This window comes from Leopardus geoffroyi, chromosome B1, assembly GCF_018350155.1.
Source record: "Leopardus geoffroyi isolate Oge1 chromosome B1, O.geoffroyi_Oge1_pat1.0, whole genome shotgun sequence".
Lineage (NCBI taxonomy): Eukaryota > Metazoa > Chordata > Mammalia > Carnivora > Felidae > Leopardus > Leopardus geoffroyi.
Genome location: NC_059327.1, coordinates 58,426,990 through 58,452,615, shown reverse-complemented (window position 1 = coordinate 58,452,615; position 25,626 = coordinate 58,426,990). Strand labels below are relative to the sequence as shown.

At 38.4% G+C, this 25,626-nt stretch overlaps 1 long non-coding RNA gene across 1 annotated transcript in view; it reads left to right on the top strand.

Annotated features, from left to right (window-relative positions):
- Window positions 1-25,626, top strand: part of LOC123590277 — a 145,552-nt gene that overhangs the window by 10,549 nt on the left and 109,377 nt on the right. Inside the window, exon 2 of the long non-coding RNA XR_006708699.1 lies at window positions 4,453-4,568. This is a non-coding gene — a long non-coding RNA (uncharacterized LOC123590277). The remainder of the gene's footprint in view (window positions 1-4,452; window positions 4,569-25,626) is intronic.

Below are 25,626 nucleotides of genomic sequence, written 5' to 3'. Positions count from 1 at the left end.
GCTCACTCCATCCTGTCAGCCTCACGCTCTTTCTTCATTTAGCCTCTGCTTTGATCAGTGACGGTTCATTAACTGAAATCGTCAGGGTTGACCTGGAGAATATCTTGAGTCTTTTACCAAAACAATATTTTTCTCCTTGCACCATCTTCATGGAATTGTCAGTCAGTCTCTGTTCTGAGTTTTCGCATAAGACCAGACACAGCTGATTCTCCTTGTTTATGTTGATAGGAGGTTAACCATGACAAAGGGAAGAGAAGGAACTTTTCCCACCATACTTACACTTAGAAGGGGCAACAGGGAAGATAGATGCAACCATTTTTGTATAAATATTCAGACAAATAAGAATGCACAGCATACAATCTGCCCCTCCCCCATCCCGCCCTGGGCTTCTATCTCTTCATTTGCAATGATGATACTGAGACTACTTTTAGGAGGAAAGAAAGGATCATCTGTGTTCAGGGCATGTATAGAAAGGGAATTTTTTAGAATTTAAGCATTGTCTCCAGTAAGAGATGAAGGGCTTTGCCCTCGTATACAGATTTCAGGGGTCAAAATAGGTGGAAGACTGACTTTCACAGAGTTGGGTGATCTTGATAGAACTAGACATTCATCTATGTGTGAGGCTGGCCCTCACTGAGAGCATATCTCTCTGGGCTCCCAGCAAGAGCCAGTAGTAGAAAGTGTCAATTGCACTGGGAACAAGCTTGTACTCAAACTCTTTCATAGAAGGTGTCACTTATTATTGAGCATTTGTTAAAATTTGAGCACGACTCCCAGGTACCGAGCTAAGCAGTTCACATGGATTCTTTAATCTCATTCTCACGATGCTTCTATGAGAGGGAGACGGTTAATATCTCCCATTGGGCAGACGGGGCCCCTGCGGCCTAGAAGAGTTCAATAGCTCCTACAAGGTCACATGGCTGCTCAGTAGGGACCAGGCAGGCTGTCCACAGAGCCCCACACTCAGCCCTGTCATGTGTGTGGTGCAGGAAAGCTCTGAATCATAACCTTTTGCCTGATCCTGTGCCAGTTGGAAGACAGAAGAGGGCAGAGGATAGTGGCAGCTGAAAGAGAAGATGACCTTGGTCTTTTGACACATTGAGCTGGAAAGGCAGTGTCTGTGTTCTTAGTCTGTGTAAACAACTGTCTGATAATAAAAATGCACAGATCAGTGAAAGCAAACATTTTAAATAACCCTGCAGAATGGAAAGAGAAGCAAAGTGAATGGATGACTCTTTAGGCTTTGTCAATCACTGTAGGCTGAGTTACTTGTTTTCTAGACAATACAGAAAACTGGTGCCAGGGTGGGGCCTGAAGTCTGCCACATAAACTTTGACCTCGTTTTCTTTACACATCTTAACAAGTTTGACAATGTAAATAGTTGAACAAGAAAAACAGGATCCAGGTCCAGGTGGAGGGTAGGAAGCAGCAAGTGAGGAAGTGGAGCAGAGATGAGAGTTCGGCCCTCCCGGGAAGGAGGTCTGGGGGCTCTTAACCTTCCTTGCGGGTACAGACAATTATGCTTTTTCTGTTTTATTTAAAGTGCTATAATACTAGAGGTTCAGTTGTCTCTTTCAGTTAAGATTGCTGCTCCTGGGGCACCTGGGTGGCTCAGTCGGTTAGGCGGCCGACTTTGGCTCAGGTCATGATCTCGCGGTCCGTGAGTTCAAGCCCCGCGTTGGGCTCTGTGCTGACAGCTCAGAGCCCGGAGCCTGTTTCAGATTCTGTGTCTCCCTCTCTCTCTCTGACCCTCCCCTGTTCATGCTCTGTCTCTCTCTGTCTCCAAAATAAATAAACGTTAAAAAAAAAAATTTAAAGAAAAAAAAGATTGCTGCTCCTAAGCCCTTTAAGAATGGAAATTCTGCCCCAGACATGGGTTGAGAAAATTCTGGAGAGAATGAGGTCTAGCAGAAGCTGAGTGGAATGGGTTCTATGAAGGCAGCTGGTCAACCTGAATTGGAGACTTTTCTGCGGCCAGAGGGGAGGAAGGGATGGAAGAGGACTGGGAAGGAAATCAAGTTATTGTCCCGATTCTGCTAGAGGAAGAACAGCACAAGAAAACCAGTTCCTTGGTTCCCATTCTTTCCAAGTTTTATGTATTTCACAAATGCAGTCTATTTAGGATTTTCTTGTACGATTTATAATTTAAGACTGAAATCTCTTTTGAGTGGGAGTCAGTGTGTAGCTGATAGTTACTAATATGTTGCGTGTGTCCTGTCAGGAAGTCAGCATCACTCTGTTGCAGTAAAGCAATACTGAGAAACATTTCGTGGCTTATGGCTGCGTTGAAAGTGGGTACACTTTGGCATCAACAGCCTGGGGCTTGAATCTTGGCTCTACAAGTTACTACTTTTTTGTGTCCAGTCACTTTCCAAATCTCTCAGAGGAAAATGATTTCCTCATTTGTAATTGAATTGAATTTAGTTTAATTTAATATTTAATTTAATTTTTTATTTAAAATTTTTCCTGATTAAAGAAATTTTTTTTAAGTTCATTTTTTTATTTTGAGAGATACACACATATACTTCTGGGAAGGGGCAGAGAGAGAGGAAGAGAGAATCCCAAGCAGGCTCCATGCTGTCAGCATGGGGGGTAATGTGGGGCTGATCCCACAAACCGTGAGATCATGACCTCAGCTGAAACCAAGAGCTGGATGCTTAACCAACTGATCCACCCAGGTGCCCCATAATTTTTTCCTCATTTTAAATGGACATAAAACCCACCTTGAGTGATTGGGATGGAGATGAAATGAGGTGAATAAAAGTGCCAAGATGTTCAAGCACTAGTAGGTATTAGTATCGGTGAGCAGGTCTCTGACAAAAACAATATTTAGATCCAAATTGTAAGCTCCAACTTAAAGCTAGCAAAAGGAAACAGAGCATGAATATTTTAAAAATCATTTATGTTTGATGTAGAATGCATTGTATATCTTTCCTCAAGCTGATTTACCTTGCTCATTACCTGCCACTCTGGCTAGTATGGGACTAGCTTCTTTCTCAGCCACTGCTGATAGCTTGTTTGGTAGGGATGGTGGCCTGGAAAGTATTTTGAATAGTTTGGGGATAAATGTGTTCAGGGAATTCAGCTACAGTGAGAGTGAGCCCCAAATTAATTATCTATAAAGAAGAAATCTTTTGGAAGTTTTTTTTTTTTTTCTTCTTTAGATGTTCATTGCTTACTCTTAGTCTTTTTCTCACTTGTCTTGTGCTCTGTAATCTTGTCAGGACTAAAACAAGTTTTCTTCCCCTGACTGCTCACAAATTGCAATACAATTGTGTCTCTTTGATGTTATACAGCATGTTGTATCCTCTCCCATAGGCACCGGGAGATTCTGTTTTCTCAAATTTCACTTTATCTCTTCTATAATATCCAGGAGAAAAATGAAACCACAGCAAAGTGTTCTCATTGATCAAGAATCCTTTTAATGACTACCCTTTTGCTTCTTGGCAGTGTGATCTCTTGGCTCTGTGACCCTTAGGGTTTAGATCATCATTGTCCAAACCAAAGTAACACTCTGCAGTGCTTTAGAAATTGAAAGGCGCCTCATTTGTTTTGGTTCTACAAAATGCCCTTTCATATTAATAAGCAACAAACAAACAAATAGAACCTGGAAGGTTGCCTTCAGCACCCATTGCTTGCTTCCTACCCTATTATCCTGGGGTTGTAAATTCTGTACAATACACTTGAGACACCCTATAAACCGCAGTGATTACGATAGAACACCTCTCCTCTATCACTGGATTGGTAAACAGCTACACCCCAAATAAATTAGTTTTAAGTCTGTATAGCCCTTCAAGCTCATGTTGAATAAGTAATTCACACAAAAATGACAAACAGTGGCTGTTACATCATCTTAGAATGCAAATAAGTGGCTTGTGTGAATGTGAATGGGAACAATTACTGCCGCCTTATGTGGTAACATACTTTAAGCTGAAGGGAGCCAGGGAACTTGTGCTGCCACCTCCCTGTGACCAGATACTGATACCCTTTTTCAAGCATCATCCTCAAGAGAGCCTTGTGGAGAAAAATGTAAGGCCTTTCATCGATCGAGTCTTTGAAGTCTCTCTGTGATGAGGCCACTACCTTCTATTTTATAGTAGTTATTTATAAAGAAAAGTCTTGTTTTTAAAGTAGATCTAGAAAATGAGCATCCTGTTTAAAACTCAGATGCCCTATTTGTAAACTATCTTGTCTACACCAGAGGGTGGAGAGAATGGCTTTCCCCCCTTAGGCCTGCCAGGCAAAGCCTTGTTAATGGCTCATAGTTGGGCCTGGATCACACATAGATAGGATTTTGACCTGGAGTCGGACTCATCAGTTACTACGTGGTTTACAAAGAAGTCATCTGCTGTAATGGATATGTCTTTAGCCCTTTACAGGAAAAATTAAATGCCTTAGTTCTTACAGAAGGTATATTATTTCTATTACATGTCATTTCATTCTCCTATGAAGTAGGTATCATCTGTTTTCACAGATGAAGAAATGGAGGCCAAAAGTCAATAATCTGTCCAGTTTCACACAGCTGATCAGTGGAAAGACTGGGGTTTGAATTCTAATCTGTTTGACAGGTAAGCCCATGTTCTTTCCTCTGGGAAAGGTCGTTTGTGTGAAGTTCAGGGCGAATAGGAAATTAATAAATTATTGTCTCCATCATCAAAAAAAACTTACACTCTCGTTGGTGAAATAAGACGTACAAACAAGTTACAGAGAGAAGAGATTAAATAAGTTTAATTGCATGCAAAAATGTCAGTCAACTGCTTTAAACTATGTACTTCACTTGGCAGGCCATCCTGTCCTGCCATGCAATATAGTTTGTCCAGTAGAGCAGAGAACTGGCAAACTACAGCCTGGGGCCAGATCTAGCCATGCTCATTTGTTTATGTACCATCCATGGCTGCTTTCTTGTTACACTGGAGGGGTCAGTCACTGCACCCAAGATCGTATGGCTCATAAAGTGGAAAATATTTACTATCTGGCCCTTTACAGAAAACATTTACCAATCTCTGGTGTAAAGTACAAAAATGCACAAATAGCAGTAATGAACACATAACAAATGAATATAGCAGAATAAGCCATCTGCTAGAATGAATGTCTTCAGTTTACACCTTTACAGGAAGAATTAAATGCCTTAGTTTTTACAAAAGATATATTATTTACATTACATGTTATTAAAATTATAAATACATAGATATTTTAAGACTGGCAAAAATATATGGGTTCTGGATTAGTTTACCGATTGATTGATTCATTCATTTATAGCTATTTCAAGTAGTAAGTTTTGTTGAAAAACTAAAACCAAAAATGAACAGGAGAAATGATAGCATGCCTCACTCAAAACATGTGTAATTTTAATGAAACTAGTAGCCAAGTGCAAAATGAAGCAGGATGTTAACCCTGATGACTGGAGTTCACATCTATTTATTTTACATATGGGGAAATATTTTACATATAGATTGCATTCTCTTGGCTCTATAAACAACATCCTTAATTACCTGAAGGCTTTGCATTCTTCAGCCTGGTGACTGTTTTTCAAATTTCATGTAATGATTAGTCAGAGTGGAAAAACAGGAAATAGGGCAACAGTGTGACACAGAGGAAGTGGCTCAGGGAGCCTGGAGTTCTAATATTGGCTATGCAACTCACTGGCTAAACCAGACATTTAATCTCTCTCTGCCCTTATTTCCTAAAACCTGCACATGGAGACACACAGCTTGTGTGTATGGGAGTAGGGCCTCCAAACTTTATTCCTACCCACCTTCTGTCTGAAAACCTATTGTACCCCTCCCATGTCCTTGGGATCCTTAACAGCAGAATGAACCCAAGTGAGTTATTAATTTCAGTATCTGTTTAGAGACTGTTCTAAAAGCATTCCAGCTTCTTCCTGGCTGTAAAGGGAGGTATTTTAGGGGGTTGGTTGGGATGAACCAGGAAAGAGGGAGGCCATGGGGTGTTAAGAACTAAACTCTTCACTGTGTGAACATCTGTTGTTCCCCGTAAGCCTGGTTAGGGAAGAAATGGGAAGGGAACCTTCACTCTGATCTAGAGAACTTCTAAACTCTCCATTTCCAGAAGTGTCTGCTCCATTCAGATGACCAATCAGGGCCTGGCTTGAGTATCCAAATCACTCAGTATGGTCTAATCCAACTTCTACCAGATATGACTGGTCAACCTGAGGCCCTTGGCCTTCACCTGTAAGCTGCCTGCTCCAATGAGTTTGGAAACTTAGTTCCTTGGAATCTGTGAATACCTAGCCTGAGAACTCCCTTCTTAAGTACCATGGTCACTGTTCTTTGTCTCTAGTGTTGAGCTGGGCTCTTAGATTTCCTTTTAGGGTTGTTTTCTAAATCCCCAACAGGGTTTCTGGTCCTGACTTTTTCTTAGCACTAGGGGAAACTGGCCTCATTTGGCTAGTCCTTGTGAAGTCTGGTGGGCTTTCAGTTCTCTTTCAGGACAATTCTTCATATGAGAGAGAGAAAACCTAGTGTATTTTCCATAAGGGATTATTTGGGAGTTGTTAGTTTAATGTTTTTCAGTTCGTATATATCATAGACTTTATTAACTGCTTATATTATCTGTTGCTGAGGGAGGTATATAAAATTTCTATGAGACTGTAGATATGTCAATTTCTCTTTGTAATTCTGTCAACATTTTGCTTTGAAAAAATTGAAGGTACAATTTGGATGCACACAGGTTCGGGATTGTTATATCTCCTTGGTGAAATTTTCCTTTTTATTAATCTTTTGTTTCCTACCATTTGTTTTCGCCCCAAAGTCTATGTTGCTTAACATTTGCCTGGTATATCTACTTTTTACCCCCTACTTAGTCGTGATTCACTTTATTTTGCTGGTATAAAAAACATGGGCTTTGCCACAGCAAAATTTGGAGTTCTCTGCAATGACACTAAGTGTGGATTTTAATTTAATTTTAAATTTAATTTTAATTTTTTTTTAACATTTATTTATTATTGAGAAACAGAGCATGGGAGGGGCAGAGAGAAAGGGAGACACAGAATCCGAGGCAGGCTCCAGGCTCTGAGCTGTCAGCACAGAGCCCAATGCAGGGCTCGAACCCACAGACTGTGAGATCATGACGCAAGCCGAAGTTGGACACCCAATCTACTGAGCTACCCAGGTGCCCCAACACTAAGTGTAGGTTTTAAAGATGATCAGGGAACTGATCAGAAGGCTGATATTCCAAGGTCAGAGTAAGAAAGCTGTGTCTTGGAGATGGCATTAAATGTGGCTTTAGCCAAGCTACCCAGGGTGGTGGCAAAATACCTTTGATTAGTAGCAGCCTGGTGGGCAAAGGAACAGAGACGTTGTCATAATGGAAAGAAAGGATCAGATGCACAAGCACAGAGTTACAGTGCCTAGCCACCTTGCAAGGAGAGAATAGGATTTGCTGATTTGTTTCCCTGGTGGTCTTGTCTCAGATAATGGATGCCTTGTCCAGATGATGACACCGTGTAAAGCAGTTGCTACCTCCTTGGAGCATTTGACATCTATATCAATGAGTCATTATGGTTCCCAGTAGCCAAGGATACCTTGGAATTGGGCTTACGTGTCACCCCTTTATGTCTCTGAAAGAGTGCTATCTTTAGTATCTCATTCTCCAGAAATGACCCCAGAAGGAAGTCAAGGAAGGAAAAGAAAGAGATCTGCTCCAAGAACTTCATCATGTCCTCAACCAGATGGCCCAGTTTGTTGTCCAAGACCAGTTCCTGTCCCTATCCTTTTCCTCTCTGCCCATCCTAAGCACCAGTATCATCTGTAGTCTTTAGCCTTTAGTCATTTCTCAGAGAAGCCATAGTGTACCTTTTCTATTCATTTATTTCCACTTTTCTGTATTCATATGTTTCCAATGTGTTTTAGCTTATAGCTGATTTTTTTTTTTAATTTTTTTTTCAACGTTTATTTATTTTTGGGACAGAGAGAGACAGAGAATGAACGGGGGAGGGGCGGAGAGAGAGGGAGACACAGAATCGGAAACAGGCTCCAGGCTCCGAGCCATCAGCCCAGAGCCCGACGCGGGGCTCGAACTCACGGACCGCGAGATCGTGACCTGGCTGAAGTCGGACGCTTAACCGACTGTGCCACCCAGGTGCCCCAGCTTATAGCTGATTTTAAAAGTTTGATATAAAAATATCCTCTTCTGAACTATCAAACTTATCCATTCATATTTATTATGACTATTAATACACATGATTTTATTTATTCTACCTCCTGTTTGTTTTTATTTTACCATTCCTTTTTTTTGGCTGCTTTTTATTTCTCCTTCCTTAATTCTCTTTATCACTTCTTTTCCCTATTACAGTTTTGATATATGTTTTATCTCTATTTTTGTGTTAAACTTTAGAATTTTAACATGTGTGTGATTGACTTAACAAAGACCAAAGTGATATCTCTACCTTTTATGAGAACTTTAATTCTACTTTCCCCACTTCATTTTCAATATTATTTCCGCCCCCCCCCCCCCCAGTATTTTAGGTCTACCTTGCTTGTAACCCATCTTTAATGTTGTTTTTCTGTTTTTTGTTTGTTTTAAAGAATATACTTATCTAAATTTACCTTATGTTTACCAGTGACATGGCTCACTTTTCCTTCAGCTTATTCCTTCCTTCTTGGTCCAATTTTCTTTATCTTTTGATTCTTTCCATAAAGATCTGTAAATGATAATTTTTTTGAAATTTGTTTTTCTGAGTTGCACTATAATTCTTCAATCATAGCTTAGCTGGGACTAGAACTGTAGGACTTTGAAGACATTAGGAATGTTGCTATTGGAAAGTAAATGTCATAGCTTTGCGGGTAATTTGTCTTTCACTCTGTTTTTGTTACTTTTATGGTTTGCTCTATCTGTGATATACTGTGGTGTCACTACCATTTTTCCAAGTGTGGGTTTACTTCTATTTATCCTGTTCTGTGCTCAGAGAGCCCTTTAAATCTGAGGACTTAACATCTTTCTTCCATCTTGAGTCCTGTTTCTTCTGAAACTCAAAGTTAAAAATCTCTCTCTCCCTGTCTCTCTTTGTATATGTGGGTGGGTGTGCCTTTCAGTTGTATAGTCTACAGTTATTAAACTCTTTTCATACTTTTTACAATTTCATTTTTTGTGTTGAATTCTAGTGTTTCTTCAGATCTGTCTGAGCTGCTTAACCTCTCCATTAATGTCAGCGATTATATTTTTGCAAATCAAGCACTAAATAAATGTTAGCTATTTTTATCCTTCCTTTATTAACTTCTAACATACTTATTGTGTAGTGTGTAGGTTGTTCTAATGTCTTGTGTTCTTGGATGTGTTCATTTTCCTGTGGTTGCATTGGCTGACTTTCCCGTAGGGTGGATTGTTTCTTTGTGAAGTTTGTAATTTTTTAATGATTGGCTCATTTTTAGCTGTTTGTTTTTAAAGTGGGAAACTCAAGTGTTTTTTTGGGTTCATGTCTATTGGTTCTGCTCAGGTTATCACTGGTTTGAGGTAGATTTTTACATTAAATTCTCAACTCTGGAATTTAGACCTGCCCATGGTGCAAGGCTGAAGTTTTTTCCAGGACCCTTTTTTGTATGTATGTATGTATGTATGTATGTATGTATGTATGTATGTGTTTATTACGCATGTGTGTGTGTACCCAGAATTAAAGATTTTGTGGGATTTGGAGTCCTTTACTCTCTATGTCTGCATGGTAAACTTTCAGTTTGCGACCAACTGTTCATTTGGCCTTTTCTCACAATTCAAACAAACAAAACTCGTTCCTTATCTTATTTATCCTGAGGATGGTAATGAATTGGCCCAGGAGCTATTGAAAAAATAAAAGCCAAACCAAACCAAAGCAAAACAGAAACTGACTGCTATAGGACTGATGTAAATAATAGACTTTCTTGTATGAGATACTTAGCTAAGCCTTATATTCATTAACAGTGAAAATGGAGTTAAATTTTTTTTTATATCAATTTGGAGCTTTGAGGTAGTGAGAATAATCTGAAATGATAGGCTTGCTAAAAATACCTGGCATTGTGATTTATTTAGATTTTTTTTTTCTTACTGCTGTCAATAATTAGGTGGCTGTTTCTTAACCTTTCTTAGCGACAGAAAAGTACACTTACATGCAAAGATTTCTATAAATTTTCAGGGAGTCCATGGACCTCTTGGAGCCCACACAAAGACAACAGGTAAAGACTCTTTGAATCATGTGGCATTTGAGTTAGAGTTAAAATAAATTCATCATATTTTAACACCCTTAGAGTTTCTGAGGGGCTTCCATTCAGGGCACCCATCTTCTCCACCCAGTATCCCAACGATTTCATAATAAAAAAATAATGTGTAAAGTCTAGGGGCACCTGGGTGGCTCAGTCAGTTAAGCATCTGACTTTGGCTCAGATCATGATCTCATGGTTTGTGGGTTTGAGCCCTACATTGGGCTCTGCACTGACAGCTTGGAGTCTGAAGCCTGCTTCAGATTCTCTCTCTCTCTGCCCCTCCCCTGCTTGTGCTGTCTTCTCTATCTCTCTCAAGAATGAGTTATCAATAAAAAAATGTGTAAAGTCTAAAATAATCTCCTTATTTTGAATAAAGGTTAGGTTGGAAGATATGGACTAATAGGGTGCCGAGTGTTTGTCCTAACTGAACACCAGGATTAGCCTGATTTACCCACCTGTACCCTGGCAGTCTGGACAGGGCTGATGTCTCTGCCTGGGAAGTACTAAGTACCAAGTACTTAGGGTAAGTGTTAAGGCAGGGAAACACTAATAAGTAAGAAGGCAGGGAAGATCAGAAGAATAGTCCTGTTTTCAGAGAAGGAAAGGAGTGGAGCTCAGCTATAGATCAGGTATATTTTCCAAATTTACCAATGGCAGAGAAAATAAATGATAGAGAGAACCTTGGGGAGAATCCTTCCAGGTGAAGACCAGGAGAGGGCATATTATTTCCCCTCAGCAACTCTGACTGTAGATGACAGGTGCTAAAGTATATGTAAGGGGGACTAGACAGCTTAAAAATCTGCTATGAAAAATCCTCAACAGGAGTGATTTATACTCCATTTTGCTTCCCCAAAATGGATGGTGCTGGCTGTGCAGCTCTACAGGCCAACAGGCACATGGGGAGGCTGATTATGAAAGGCATGTCCCTGAAGTCACTTTGTCTCCTTGGCAATATGTTCTGTGGCCACAGCTCAGAACACAAACTTCCCAGGTCCGTTGTCCTTATGATGAGAAATTGCGTGCAATTCACCGAATACCTTGAAGGGATACTCTTCTTTATTCCCCAAGTTTACATTTTTAAGGAGTTTATAGTAGGATTCCAGGGGCTGATAAAAATCACAGAAAGGTCAAATCTGTCTATCTTAGCACATTATCCTTTTAGTTGGATGCTAATGAGGTGAACCCATTGCTTTCTAAATTTTATTTTATTTTAGATTTTTTCAAGTTTATTTATTTATTTTTTTTTGGGGGGGGGGGAAGAAGGGGAGGGACAGAAAGAGAGGGAGAGGGAGAGAATCCCAAGAGTCTCTGCATGGTCAGCACAGAGCCCGAAGTGGGGCTTGAACTCACCAACTGTGAGATCATGACCTGAGCCAAAATCAAGAGTTGAACACTTAACCAAGTGAGCCTCCCAGGTGGCCCATAAAAATTTATTAATTAAAAAAAACTTCTTCTTATTCACTTTCCTGAAATTTTAATTTTTTCCTCATGATATTTGGCTTATACTCCTTTAAGCCAAAACCCGTGACCACTTTACACTATTTCTCACTGTCCCCTGCCTTAGGTCCTTTACAAACTTCAGTCCCTTTCTCCTCTTTGATTCTCTCTCATCTTTCTCATTTAGTGACTCATTTCATTATGTCCCTAAAGGCCTGTGAAAGAGGTCATGTATCTATTAAGAACCCTTTAACACATGGTGTGGCTGGTGTGGATCTGAAATCTTTGGCTCTGATGTCACTTAGGTTAGCATTACTGGGGCCCAAACAGCTCCGCTACCTTTGGAAGGACTCAGTGCTTTTACAAACCAGGACCGCAGAGCACAGCCTTGAGTCCCTCTGTCAGGACCCCTGCCACTCATGCTCAGTAGTAAGCACTGAGTTGTTAGGGTTAATACTTGTTTAGAAGGAAACTGAAATGGCGTTTCCTGGATTCCAAGTCCCTCTTTTGGTTTCATTCCTGACAGAACTCCAATTTTTCTCAGACTTCTAGCTTGCTCCCTAAAGCAATATAGGAACTTGGTGCAAGAGGCAAATGTGAAGTGTAAGTTTTGAGGTATTTCACTCTATAGTTTTCAGTTGAGTCTTAACTTTATTTTATAGATGAGGAACCTGAGGCTTAAAAAAAGTGGAGGAGCCTGGATTTGAATCTAGAACTATCCGACACTGAAGCCAGTTCTTTGCACTGTTCTATGCTGCCCTCTTATTTTAATCTTTCATGATTTTTTGAGGTTGGGTCTCTGTTTATCTTCACATCATGTCAGTCAAGACAGGTTGTAAGAACTGCACTACATCATACCCATATATATATTTTTAAGTTTATTTATTTTGACAGAGAGAAGGAGAAAGAGAGGGAGTGCACGTAAGTGGGGGAGGGGCAGAGAGATTGGGAGAGAGACCATCCCAAGCAGTCCCTGCACTGCTGGCATGGAGCCCCTGATACAGATCTCGAACCCACAAACTGCGAGATCATGACCTGAGCCAAAGTCAAGAGTTGGATGCTTAACCAACTGAACCACTGAGGCCCCACTGTACCCATATTTTTATCTAAATAAACCATGCGGGAACTATTTCCTACCTAATTTCAAGTCTGTTCAACCCATCTCACAAAGACTTGTTCACTGGCTTTCAGAATCTGGAGAGGAAGCACAATTTTTGGTTTTGATTTTGTAGAAAGGACAGATTTATGTTTATTTAGTTTCCATAATCCTATTTGGGCAATTACAATATAAAAATTATATATATATATAATGACTTATCATACATTCTCAATGTAAAGAATTGAAACAGCATGAGACATTTAGAGTAAAATATCAAAGTCTCCATTTATCATCAGTGCATTAGGTTTTATACCTATTTCCAGATGTAACCACTGAAAGCAGTAAGGTATTTATTGTTCCATGGGGCACCTGGGTGGCTCGGTTGGTTAAGCTCTGACTTTGGCTCAGGTCATAAACTCCGGGTTCATGAGTTTGAGCCCCACGTCTGGCTCTGTGCTGATAGCTCGGAGCCTGGAGCCTGCTTCAGATTCTGTGTCTTTCTCTCTCTCTGCCCCTCCCCTGCTTGTACTCTCTCTGTCTCTCTCAAAAGTAAATAAACAACAATAACAAAAAGGTATTTACTGTTCAGCACTTTATATTAGCTTTATGTGCATATACACACATATACACTGTATTTATTCATTGTTTAAGGTGAAGTTAGATTATGCTTATTGTTTTGGATTTGCTTTTTTCGCTTAATAATAAGTCTTGAAGATGTTTACATGTCAATTCAAATAGATCTACCTCATCCTTTAAAAAAAATTTTGTTTTAAGTTTATTTATGTATTTTGAAAGAGACAGAGACAGTGTGAGCGGGGGAGGGGTAGAGAGAGAGGGAGAGAGAGAGAATCCCAAGCAGACTCTTCACTTGCAGTGAGTTCGATATGGGGCTCAAACTCATGAAACTGGGAGATCATGACGTGAGCTGAAGCTGAGAGTCAGATGTTTAACAGATTGAGCCAAACAGGCACCCCTACCTCATTCTTCTTAATGGCAAAATAGTATCCCATTCCTTATTAATACTAAAATTTCCTAAGGTGTGTTCTATGGTAAAAAATAATTGGGAAATACAAGATCAAATGCAGTTAACTAGAGTTCTTTACTATAGGCTACCAGAACCTTAAGTATGGTAATGTGCATGGTAAATCTCCAAAAGGGTTTATCTGGATGGAGTGTTTATCAAACTTAATGTGTTTGTCAAACTTTAATTTATTTGCTTTAAAAGCTTCTTCAGGGTAGATACTGCTTGCATGGATGCGGCAAATCTAGGAGGTTAGGCTAATACTTAAGATGCCAGATTTTAGCTGACTGGACCCCAGGGGTGCAGTAAACAGGATATAATTTAACAGGAATTAAATGTTGCACACTAGTTTCAAATATCAGCAGCATAAGTATAAAATGTGGATTAATGATTTTTAGAAAAAGGAAAGCCTTTACAATTGTATATGAATGCAAGTTCCAATATGAACTATCAAGCTGATGTGGCTGCTTAAAAAGCTAATGAAAATTTAAGATGCATAACTGGAATTGCGGTGTTCAGATCAGCCAATGTAATTATTTCACCATACTCCTGTTGGTCCAGCTTTGACACCTCAGCTTCTCATAGGGAAAGCTCCACCTCTTAGCACCAAGAGCCAATAAAATACCCTTGCCCTTAACTATGAATCATCCTTGGAGAAGGAAAGAAGAGGGCAGAAAGAACAGATAGGAGCCTGCAGATAACTTAGAAACCCAAAACCATACTTTACATAGACATTTTAGTTTGAAAGGGTTTTCTCTTACTTCTCTTAATTCAATGCTGTAGATATTATTTCCTTCATTTTACAGATGAAGAAATGAGCTTTAGCCACAGCTAAGTCTTTTTTTTTAAGTTTATTTATTTATTTTGAAAGAGAGAGAGAGAAGGGGAGGGGCAGAGAGAGAGGGAGAAAGAATCCCAAACAGGCTCCCATTGCTGTCAGCTCAGAGCCCGACATGGGGTTGGATCCCACAAATGGTGAGATCATGACCTGAGCGGAAATTGAGAGTCTGATGTTCAACCGACTGAGCCCCCCCAGGTACCCCAGCCAGAGCAAGCTCTTGACCTTACTTCCTTTGATGCCAAGTTTAGGTTTTTTTCAACTATACCCCCATCATGTTTGTATATGTGTATTTTTAAGCTTTCCTTCCTGATTATCAAATGCTTCCCAACTTCACTGTCTGAATTTTTGCCACTCTCCCAGAATACTCTGGATAGCAATTATGTTCATTCAAACAAAACTAATCTGATTTCTGACTACTCACACACTCTACACACTTTTTTTTAATGTAAATGATGAACTGGTCACTGACAACTGGATTTGAATGTACTTTTCTAATTTATTCTTCCACTTCAACTTGGTCTCAGCTCTTTGCCCCTCAGATGGGGATTTGTTGCTATCCATTATTTCCAGACCCTACCTTCAGAAATCATCCCTATCACTTAACAAAAAGTCACTCAATTACTTAGTTGAGGTGGCTGAATGCTTATTTTTCTGTATCTTGCTAGCTAAGAGTAGTCAACATTAAATTTTCTGGAGTGGTCTTTGGTGGTATCCACTAAATCATTAATGGCATAAACAAAAAAATAATAACACTAAAAACTAAATATCAAAGTAATGATGAGTAAATTTTAAAACATTCTACTGCCAGTAGATAAAACCTGTTTCTCCACAAGATACTGCTGTTTTATGATTATTAAAATGTTGGTACAATCCCAAGATTGTTTTTCTTCCCTTTTTGAAATCAGTTTAATGGAAAACACACAAATTTATGGTTCATAAAAATTTCAAAAAAATATAATTTCTGAAAGTAGATAAAAAACTTTCTTTTATTTTCCTGCATCAACAATTTACATTTTTTTAAATCAAAGTTTACAATATATGTTCTAAACAGATATACTGGTTCTTCAACTGTGCAAAAACATTTTATTCCACATATCACCTGAAAGAAGTGTTAATAATTGAACTTTTTTGTAAACTTCATGGAACTGAAGTTTAAACCTCAGAAACATATAGATTTTTTGAGAAACATTTAATTATATTTAAAACAAAGAATATTGGAAGATCATGGAAACAGATTGAAAACTGACTTCTTTCTTCTTTTACAAAGTGTCCAAATAGCTCTAGTGCTTGTGACTGGCATTGACATAATTGATGTACCAAATCACCTTTAAAATATTTACCCAAACATTTTGGGTACCTTACATAAAATCTCTCAAACAATGTCAGCCCATAATTTGCTATTAAATGTAACTGTATGCTAGGTGCTGTGGGGGAAGCAGGAAGCTTAAGGTGATGTCCCAGAGCATGAGAAACTTTAATCTAGTTGAAGAGATAAGGCCATGCCTGGCAACAAAGTTGGAACTCATTACATAATTGTTAATCAAACCAAAGAATTTTTCCGCATCCATCAAGGAAGCAACTCATGTAGTGCAGACATTAAATGAGAAGGAAAAGTAAGTTTGTGTAGAAGGTGAATTTTGAGCAGGGCTTTGAAGAATGGGGAGGGTGGCAACAGCTAGAGAAGATTATGGAAGTCCTAACAAGGAAGTGAGAATGGCCAGAAGGAGAAAAGGGAAAGAAAGAGATACTACGGGGCGCCTGGGTGGCGCAGTCGGTTAAGCGTCCGACTTCAGCCAGGTCACTATCTCGAGGTCCGTGAGTTCGAGCCCCGCGTCGGGCTCTGGGCTGATGGCTCGGAGCCTGGAGCCTGTTTCCGATTCTGTGTCTCCCTCTCTCTCTGCACCTCCCCCATTCATGCTCTGTCTCTCTCTGTCCCAAAAATAAATAAACGTTGAAGAAAGAGATACTACATATTTGTAATATCCTGGACTCTGTTTATTGTCTCATTTAATCCATACAGCAGCCTATGAAAGGAATAATGTTTTGCCCATTTTTCATCTTCAAAATGAAAGAGCCATTTTGGGTCACCATCAGTTTATCCTATTTGCTAAGCAGCACACCTTCCTCATCTATATAAATCTTTTTCATATTTCATAAATGTCATTGAGTTTGGCCCTTTGTTAACTTGATTTATGAGGTCTTGGTTTCCTCATGGCAATTATTTCCAAATTTATGAATGAACAGTCTTGTCAATGTGGACCTGTGCCTAAGTAATTACAAAAATGTGGTTTTTTGGCCTCTGCTGGAAACCCTTACCTTCCTATGACTTGGCACATGCCCTCTTCCTGAAAAGAGAGATATTTCACCAGTCCTCAATTCAGCTCTGGCATTAATGAAAGTGCAGAATAGCTTTCAGTAATTAGTTAGAACCATAAATTTTGTTTAGCTCACATAGGTAACTCTGAATTGGCTATATTATATAGAGATGGATGCCACAGAAATTTGCACGATATAGGTAGACTTCATTGAGAGAGTAGAGTCCTAATGTCCCTTCTTTACTGTCTATCTTAACCACCTTCATTTTGTTTCAAGCTTACTTAGTGACTCCTGCTATGGGAACCAAAGGCCTCTAATGGGAATTCAGGTTATACTCTGCTCTAAATTTCTTTTCTTTTAATGACTTCTCTATGGGACTTTCAAAAATTCATCTTCATTATTACCAGGAGGGGCATTCTGCATTAGTCGATGATTATTTGTCTATCTTCAGAGTTCATACACTTTTAACTACATTTTAAAAAATTACCTAATTTTATGCTGTGGCATAAAAATCTGTGCTGTCAAATAATTCTTTGAAGTGATATTTTTATAAATTTATTTTAGAAAATTTTAATGTTTATTTATTTTTGAAAGGGAGGGTAGGTGCAGAGAAAGGGAGACACAGAATCTAAAGCAGGCTCCAAGCTGTCAGCACCGAGCCTGACACGGGGCTTGAACCCACGAAACATGGAATCATGACCTGACCCGAAGTCGGACACTTAACCGAAGTGATTCTTTTAAACGATAATAATATAATTAATTTCATTTCAGAAAAAAACTTCTGTTGACAATTTATTACTATAAAAATATTGTGGACAGAACAGAGAAAGTAAAAAAGACCCTGAAATCTGGTGCATATTCTTTCATAATTTTTCATGCAAATAACAAAAATGTACACATAAATGGGATTATATTTTCTGTAATTTGCATGTGGTCTCTCAATAAGCCATCATAGACATATTTCTGTAACAATACATAATGATTTATTTTATGCATTTGAATGCTGCATAATATTTTATTGTATGTATCACAATTTAATCCTATTGACAGAAAAGTTGGTTGTTTCTAAGTTTTCACTTTTTAAAAAAATTTTTAATGTTTTGTTTATTTTTGAGAGACAAACAGTGTGAGTTGGGGAGGGGCAGAGAGAGAGGCGGACACAGAATCCTAAGCAGGATTCTCTCTGAGCTGTCAGCACAGAGCCCAAAGTGGGCCTGGAACCCACAGACCACGAGATCATGACCTGAGCTGAAGTTGGACACTTAACTGACTGAGCCACCCAGGTCCCCCTAAGTTTTCACTTTTTTAAAAAAAGGTGTCATAAATTATTTTATATACACGTTTCATCTATTTCTTTACACTTATCTTTCAGATAAATTCCCAGAAATTGAGTTTATGGATTTAAGGATATTCAAATTAACATTTTGATAGTGCTAATTTGCTCTCTAGAAATTTTATGCCAATTTATATTCTAACATTATGTAAGTGTATCTATTTCCAAACACTCTTTAGCACTTGACATTAAAGTTTGTCAAAATAATTGGCAAAAACTTATACCTTGGTTTTGTTTTCATTTGTATTTGGTTCTTATTGATGTTGGGCATATTTTTGTTTGATTGATGTCCATTTGTATTTCTTTTATGAATTGTATATCTACATTTCCCCCCACTGCTTTAACAGAGGTGTTTACCGTTTTCTTATTTTTAAGACCTCATTGTATATTATGGCTCTTAAGTCATTGCCATAATGTTGCAAATATTTTCTTTAGATTTTCATTTGTCAATTTTATTATTAAAATATGGCAATTTTTACATTTAAATTCAATATATGTGGGATTTATTTTGATGCAATAAAAGAATCTAACCTATTCCCCCTCCCCCCCCCCCCCCCCAAATGGCTCAGTTTCCCAGCATCATTTATTGAATGATTCATTATGGTGGATTGATTGCAATAATGGCCCCAATTTTTTCACTCCTCCTTGATTCAAGCATGTTTTAAAAGTTTATTTATTTATTTTGAGAGAGCAAGAGAGAAAGTGTGTGCAAGTAGGAGAGGGGAAGAGAGAGAGGGAGAGAGACAATCCCAAGCAGGCTCCATGCTATCAGAGCAGAGCCTGACATGGAGCTTGACCTCATGAACCATGAGATCATGACCTGAGCCAAAATCAAGAGTCTGATGCTTAATAGACTGAGCCACCCAGGCACCCCTCCCTGTATCCAAGCCCTCCTCTACTGACTTCGAGCTTAGACATATGACTTGCTTTGCCCAATGAAACAATAGCAATGCAAGCTGAGACTTGAAAAATGCTTGTGTATTGAGGCTTACTTGTTTTCTGTTCTTAGAACTCTTATGTTATATAAAGCAGCCCAGGTTAGCTTGCTGGATGATAAGAGACATGTGGCCTGATCTCCCCTGTCACTCTCAGTGAATCATAAGATATATGAATGAGACCAGTCAAAACCAGTCATCTCCATCTAGCCCATCAGCTGACCACAGACCCAGAAGCAAGCTCAGCTAAGATCAGCCAAGCCTGGCCTAGACCTAAAGAACCACCTAGCTTACTCCAGCACAAACTGCCAAACTACAAAATTATGAAGTAAATAAATGGTTCCTATTTTAATCTGTTGCACTTTTGGGTGATGTGCTTCTCGGTGAAAGGTAACTGGTACATACATCCGTCTTCCCCATACTGATTTAAATACCACACCTTTCATGCTCTAAATTCCCATTTCCATACATGTTTGTTTCTGAGCTCCTATTCTGTTTCTTTGATCTATTTGCTTCTTCCCCTGGTAATTTCACACTTTAAAACTTATTGTAGCTTTGGGTCACCTGGGTGGCTCAGTTGGTTAAGCGTCCGACTTCCGCTCAGGTCATGATCTCGCCGTCCATGAGTTCGGGACTCACATCGGGCTCTGTGCTGACAGTTCAGAGCCTGGAGCCTGTTTCAGATTCTGTGTCTCCCTCTCTCTCTGCCCCTACCCCGCTCATGCTCTGTCTCTCTGTCTCTGAAAAATGAATAAACCTTAAAAAAATTTTTTTAATTATTGTAGCTTTATGGCATATTTTACTATTTGGTGTGTTCATTTATCACCCACTACCATGATTATTCCTTTTTATTTAGAGGAAACTTGTCAAATTATCAAAAAAAAAAAAAGTCTTGTTAGGATTTTATTTTAATTGCATTAATTTTTTTGGAATATTTTGAATTTTAGTGCAGAAGTTTGTGAAGTTTCATACCCACTTTATGTTATTTAGCAACATTTAACATTTTTCTTCATAATATTGTATCAGTCAGGGTTTAACCTGAGTAGTAGAGCCAGGAGGAAGTATATATTAAAAGATTTATTGCAAAAAGTTGGTTTATGCAATTGTGAAGCCTAGCTAGTCCAGTCTAAATCTGTCAGGCCATCAAGAGGGGCAGGACAGGCTGGGACTCCGGGGCCTAGGCTGAAACAGCTATTCACAGATAGAGTTCCTTCTTTGGCAAGACTCAGCTCTGCCTTTTAAGGCCTTAAATGGATTGAATGAACCCACTCAGGTTATCTAGAATAATCTCCTTTACTTAAAAGTCAGCTGAATATGGACTTTTAGTCATGTTTACAAATGCCTTCAAAGTAACGCCTAGATTAGTGTTTGATTCAATACTAGGGATATTAATTTAGTCAGGATGACACATGAGAAACACCATAACATTTATATTTTGTGTTTTCTCGTTTTAGGCTTTTCATTATATTTTCTGTTCATTTTCAACAGAAAAACAAGTTATTTAAAAAATGTTTTTCTTGTGCCTTATACCCATAAGATTTTTATTGTTTACTAGTTTTTTTTTTCTGTTTTCAAACACAAATATTTTCACTTGCAATATTTTTGTTTTTACAATATTTTCCTGCTTTACTTCATTGGTTAGAACTTTGAGAAAAGTCTTTTTTTTTTAAGTTTATTTATTTACTTTGAGAGATAGGTAGAAGAGAGAGAGAGAATCAGCAGTGGAGGAGCAGAGAGAGGGAGAAAGAATCCCAACAGGCTCTGCACTGTTAGTGCAGAGCCTAACACAGGGCTTGAACTCATGAACTGTGAGATCATGACCTGAGCTGAAGTCAAGAGTCTGATGCTCAACCAACTAAGCAACCCAGGCTCCTCTTGAGAAAGATCTTGAAGGATAAAATAATAAGACTTCTGCTTCTATGGACCTTGAAGGTATTATACTAAGAGGAATAATCAGGCAGAGAAAGATAATCGTATGATCTCACTTCTATGTGGAATCTAAAAAACAAACAAACAAACCCAAACTCATAGAAAAAGAGCATATTTGTGGTTATCAGAGGTGGGGGATGGGGATGAGAGTAGTCAAAGGTACAAACTTCTAGTTATAAGTTCTAATGATGCAACGTACAACATGATGACTATAGTTAACGCTGCTAGATGGTATATTTGAAAGTTGCTAAGAGACTAGATCAGAGAGTTCTTATCACAAGAAAAAAAAACCCATTTTTTCTTTTCTTTCTTTTGTATCTATATGAGTTGATGGATGTTAACTAAACTTCTTGCAATAATCATTTCACAATATGTGTAAGTCAAATCATTGTGCTCTTTACCTTAAACTTACATTATATGACAATTACATATACGATGATTTGACTTAGGATTTTTCTACTTTGCCATGGTGCAAAAGCAATATGCATTTAGTAGAAACTGTACTTTGAATTTTGAATTTTGATCTTTTCCGTGGGTTAGCAATATGTGGTATGATATCGTGATGCTGGACAGTGGCAGCAGGCCACAGCTCCCAGTCAGCCACGGGATCACAAGGGTAACAACTGATATACTTACAATCATTCTATACCCGTACTACCATTCTTTTTTTCACTCTCAGTGCAGGTGTTCAATATATTATGTGAGCTTTTCAACACCTTATTATCAAATAGGCTTTGTATCAGATGATTTTGCCCAACTGTAGGCTAAGGTAAATGTTCTGAGCATGTCCAAGGTAGTCTAGGTTAACCTATGATGTTCAGTAGGTTAGGTGTATTAAATGCATTTTGATTTAAGATTGTTTTCAATTTACGATAAGTTCATTGGGATGTAACCCCATCATAAGTCGAGAAAGGTTTTATCTCAATAATACTGGGGGAAAAAAAGAAAAATGACTAGTGACCACTGTTCCTGATAGAATGACCCAAGGGACAGTACTATCAAGTAAATTTGAATTTTTTAGTTCAATAAAAGGCTCTGACCATAGAATAAGGGTGGGGTTGCGGGGGGGGGAAGACTCTGCTTGTAGGAGTTTCAGACTAGGTCATTTAGATTAATCCTTTTTTTGGAGCCAGATAGCAAAATTTGTGTAAAATGTAAAAAACTTCTTAAAAGACTCGAACAGCTAAGAAGATGGTAAGGAATTACAGGAAAAGAAGCTAGAATTTGAGCCAGGTGTTCAGGTCCACTTTTGCCCAGAGAGTGTTTCCTGCTCAGGAAGAGACAGCAGAGATGAGCTGTTTTTCAGGAGCTCCATAGGGCTAAAGTTGTAATCCAGGGCCTCCCAAGAGTAGATGCCTTGGTAATACATTCTTCAGTTGGGGCTGGCCTCTCAAATACTGGCCTGTTGGTGTAAAGAGAATCAGAATCTAGTTCTTGCATAGACGTCGACCCAGATATCAGCAATCTTAGTGGCCACTAAAATTCCAAGCCTATATATATATGTGTGTATATATATATATATATATATATATATATATATATCTCACATCTTCCTTATCCATTAAACAGTTGATGGACATTTAGGTTCTTTCCATAATTTGGCTATTGTTGTTAATTCTGCTATAAACATGGGGGTACATGTGCTCCTTTGAATCTGTATTTTGATATCCTTTGGGTAAATACCTAGTAGCGCAATTGCTGGGTTGTAGGGTAGTTCTATTTTTAACTTTTTGAGGAACCTCCATACTGTTTTCCACAGTGGTTGCACCAGTTTGCGTTCTCACCAACAGCATAAGAGGGTTCCCCTTTCTCCATATCCTCACCAACATCTGTTGTTTCCTGCATTGTTAAATTTAGCCATTCTGACAGGTGTGGGATGGTATCTCATCATGGTTTTGATTTGTATTTCCCTGCTGATGAGTAATGTTGAGCATCTTTTCATAATGTCTGTTAGCTATCTGTATGTCTTCTTTGGAAAAATGTTTATTCATGTCTTCTGCCCATTTCTTAACTGGATTGTTTATTTTGGGGTGCTGAATTTGATAAGTTCTTTATAGATTTTGTGTACTAGTCCTTTCTTAGTTATGTCATTTAGAAATATCTTCTCCCATTCCATAGGTTGCCTTTTAGTTTTGTTAATTGTTTCCTTCACTGTGCAGAAGGTTTTTTATCTTGGCAAAGTTCTAATTGTTCATTTTTGCTTTTGTTTCCCTTGCCTCTGGAGACATGTCTAGTAAAAGTTGCTGATGGCCAATGTCAAGAGGTTGCTGCCTGTGTTCTCCTCTGGGATTTTGATGGTTTTCTGTCTCACCCTTAGGTCTTTTGTCTGTTTTGAATTTATTTTTGTGTATGGCGTAAGAAAATGGTTCAATTTCATTCTTCTGCATGTAGCTTTCCAGTTTTCCCATTATCATTTGTTGAAGAGACTGTCTTTTTCCCATTGAATATTCTTTCCTGCTTTGTTGAAGATTACTTGACTATATAGTTGTGGGTCCATTTCTGGGTTTTCTACTCTGTTCCATTGATCTATGTGTTTGTTTTTGTGCCAGTACCGTACCGTCTTGATGATTACAACTTTGTAATACAGCTTAAAGTCAGGAATTGTGATGCCTCCAGCTTTGCTTTTCTTTTTTTCAAGATTGCTTTGGCTGGTTGAGGTCTTTTGTGATTCCATACACATTTGGGGATGGTTTGTTCTAACACTGTAAAAAAGGCTGTTAGTATTTTGATAAGGATTGCATTTAAATGTGTAGATTGCTTTGGTTAGTAGAGACACTTTAACAATATTTGTTCTTCCAATCCATGAGCATGGAATGTTTCCATTTCTTTGCATCATCTTCAATTTCTTTCATAAGTTTTCTACAATTTTCAGAGTACAGATCTTTTACCACTTTGGTTAGCGTCATTCCTAGGTATCATGGTTTTGGTATAATTGTAAATGGGATTGATTCCTTGATTTTTTTCTTCTGCTGCTTCATGATTGGTATTAGAAATGCAACAGATTTCTATACATTGATTTTATATCGTGAAACTTTGCTGAATTCATGTATTAGATCTAGCAACTTTTTGGTGGAGTTTTGGGTTTTCTGTATAGAGTATCATGTCAACTGTGAATAGTGAAAATTTGACTTCTTCCTTGCTGATTTGGATGATTTTATTTCCTTTTGTTGTATGATTGCTGAAGCTAGGACTGCCAATATTATGTGAAGCTAGGACTTCCAGTGGTGAGAGTGGACATCCCTGTTCCTGACCATAGAGGAAAAACTCTCAGTTTTTCCTCATTGAGGAGGATATTAGCTATGGGTCTTTCATATACAGCCTTTATGATATTGAGGTATGTTCCATTAATCCCTACTTTGTTGAAGGTTTTTATCAAGAATGGATACTGCATTTTGTCAAATACTTTTCCTGCAACTATTGAGAGGATATGATTCTTATTCTTTCTTTTATTAATGAGGTGTATCATGTTGATTGATTTGCCAATATTGAACCAGCCCTGTAGCTCAGGAGTAAATCCCATTTGATTATGGTGAATAATTCTTTTATTGTAGTGCTGAATTTGATTTGCTACTATCTTGTTGAGAATTTTTGCATCCATGTTCATCAGGAATATTGGCCTATAATTCTTCTTTTTAGTGGAGTCTTTGGTTTTAAACCAAGGTAATTCTGTCCTCATAGAATGAGTTTGGAAGTTTTCCTTCAATTTCTATCTTTTGGAACAGTTTAAGAAGAATAGGTATTAACTCTTCTTTAAAGGTTTGGTAGAATTTCCTTGGGAAGCCATCTGGCCCTGGACTTTTTTTGTTGGGAAATTTGTGACTAGTGATTCGATTTCTTTTTTTTAAATTAATTTCTTTTTTTAATTTACATCCATGTTAGTTAGCATATGGTGCAACAATGATTTCAGGAGTAGGTTCCTTAATGCCCCTTACCCATTTAGCCCATCCCCCCTCCCACAATCTCTCCAGCAACCCTGGGTCTCTCTGTTTGTTCTCTATATTTAAGAGTCTCTTATGTTTTGTCCGCCTCCCTGTTTTTATATTATTTTTGCTTCCCTTCCCTTATGTTCATCTGTTTTGTATCTTAACGTCCTCATTTGGGTGAAGTCTTATGATATTTGTCTTTCTCTGACTGACTGATTTTGCTTAGCATAATATGCTCTAGTTCCATCTACATAATGGCAAATGGCAAGATTTCATTCTTTTTGGTTGCTGAGTAATACTCCATTGTATATATATACCACATCTTCTTTACCCGTTCATCCATTGATGGACATTTGGGCTCTTTCCATACTTTGACTATTGTTGATAGTGCCTCTATAAACATTGGGGTGCACCAATCTATCCCTTGGATAAATACCTAGTAGTGCAATTGCTGGGTCATAGGGTAGTTATATTTTTAATTTTTTGAGGAACCTTCATACTGTTTTCCAGAGTGGGTGCACCAGTTTACATTCCCACCAGCAGTGCAAAAGAGATCCTCTTTCTCTACATCCTCACCAACATCTGTTGTTGCCTGAGTTGTC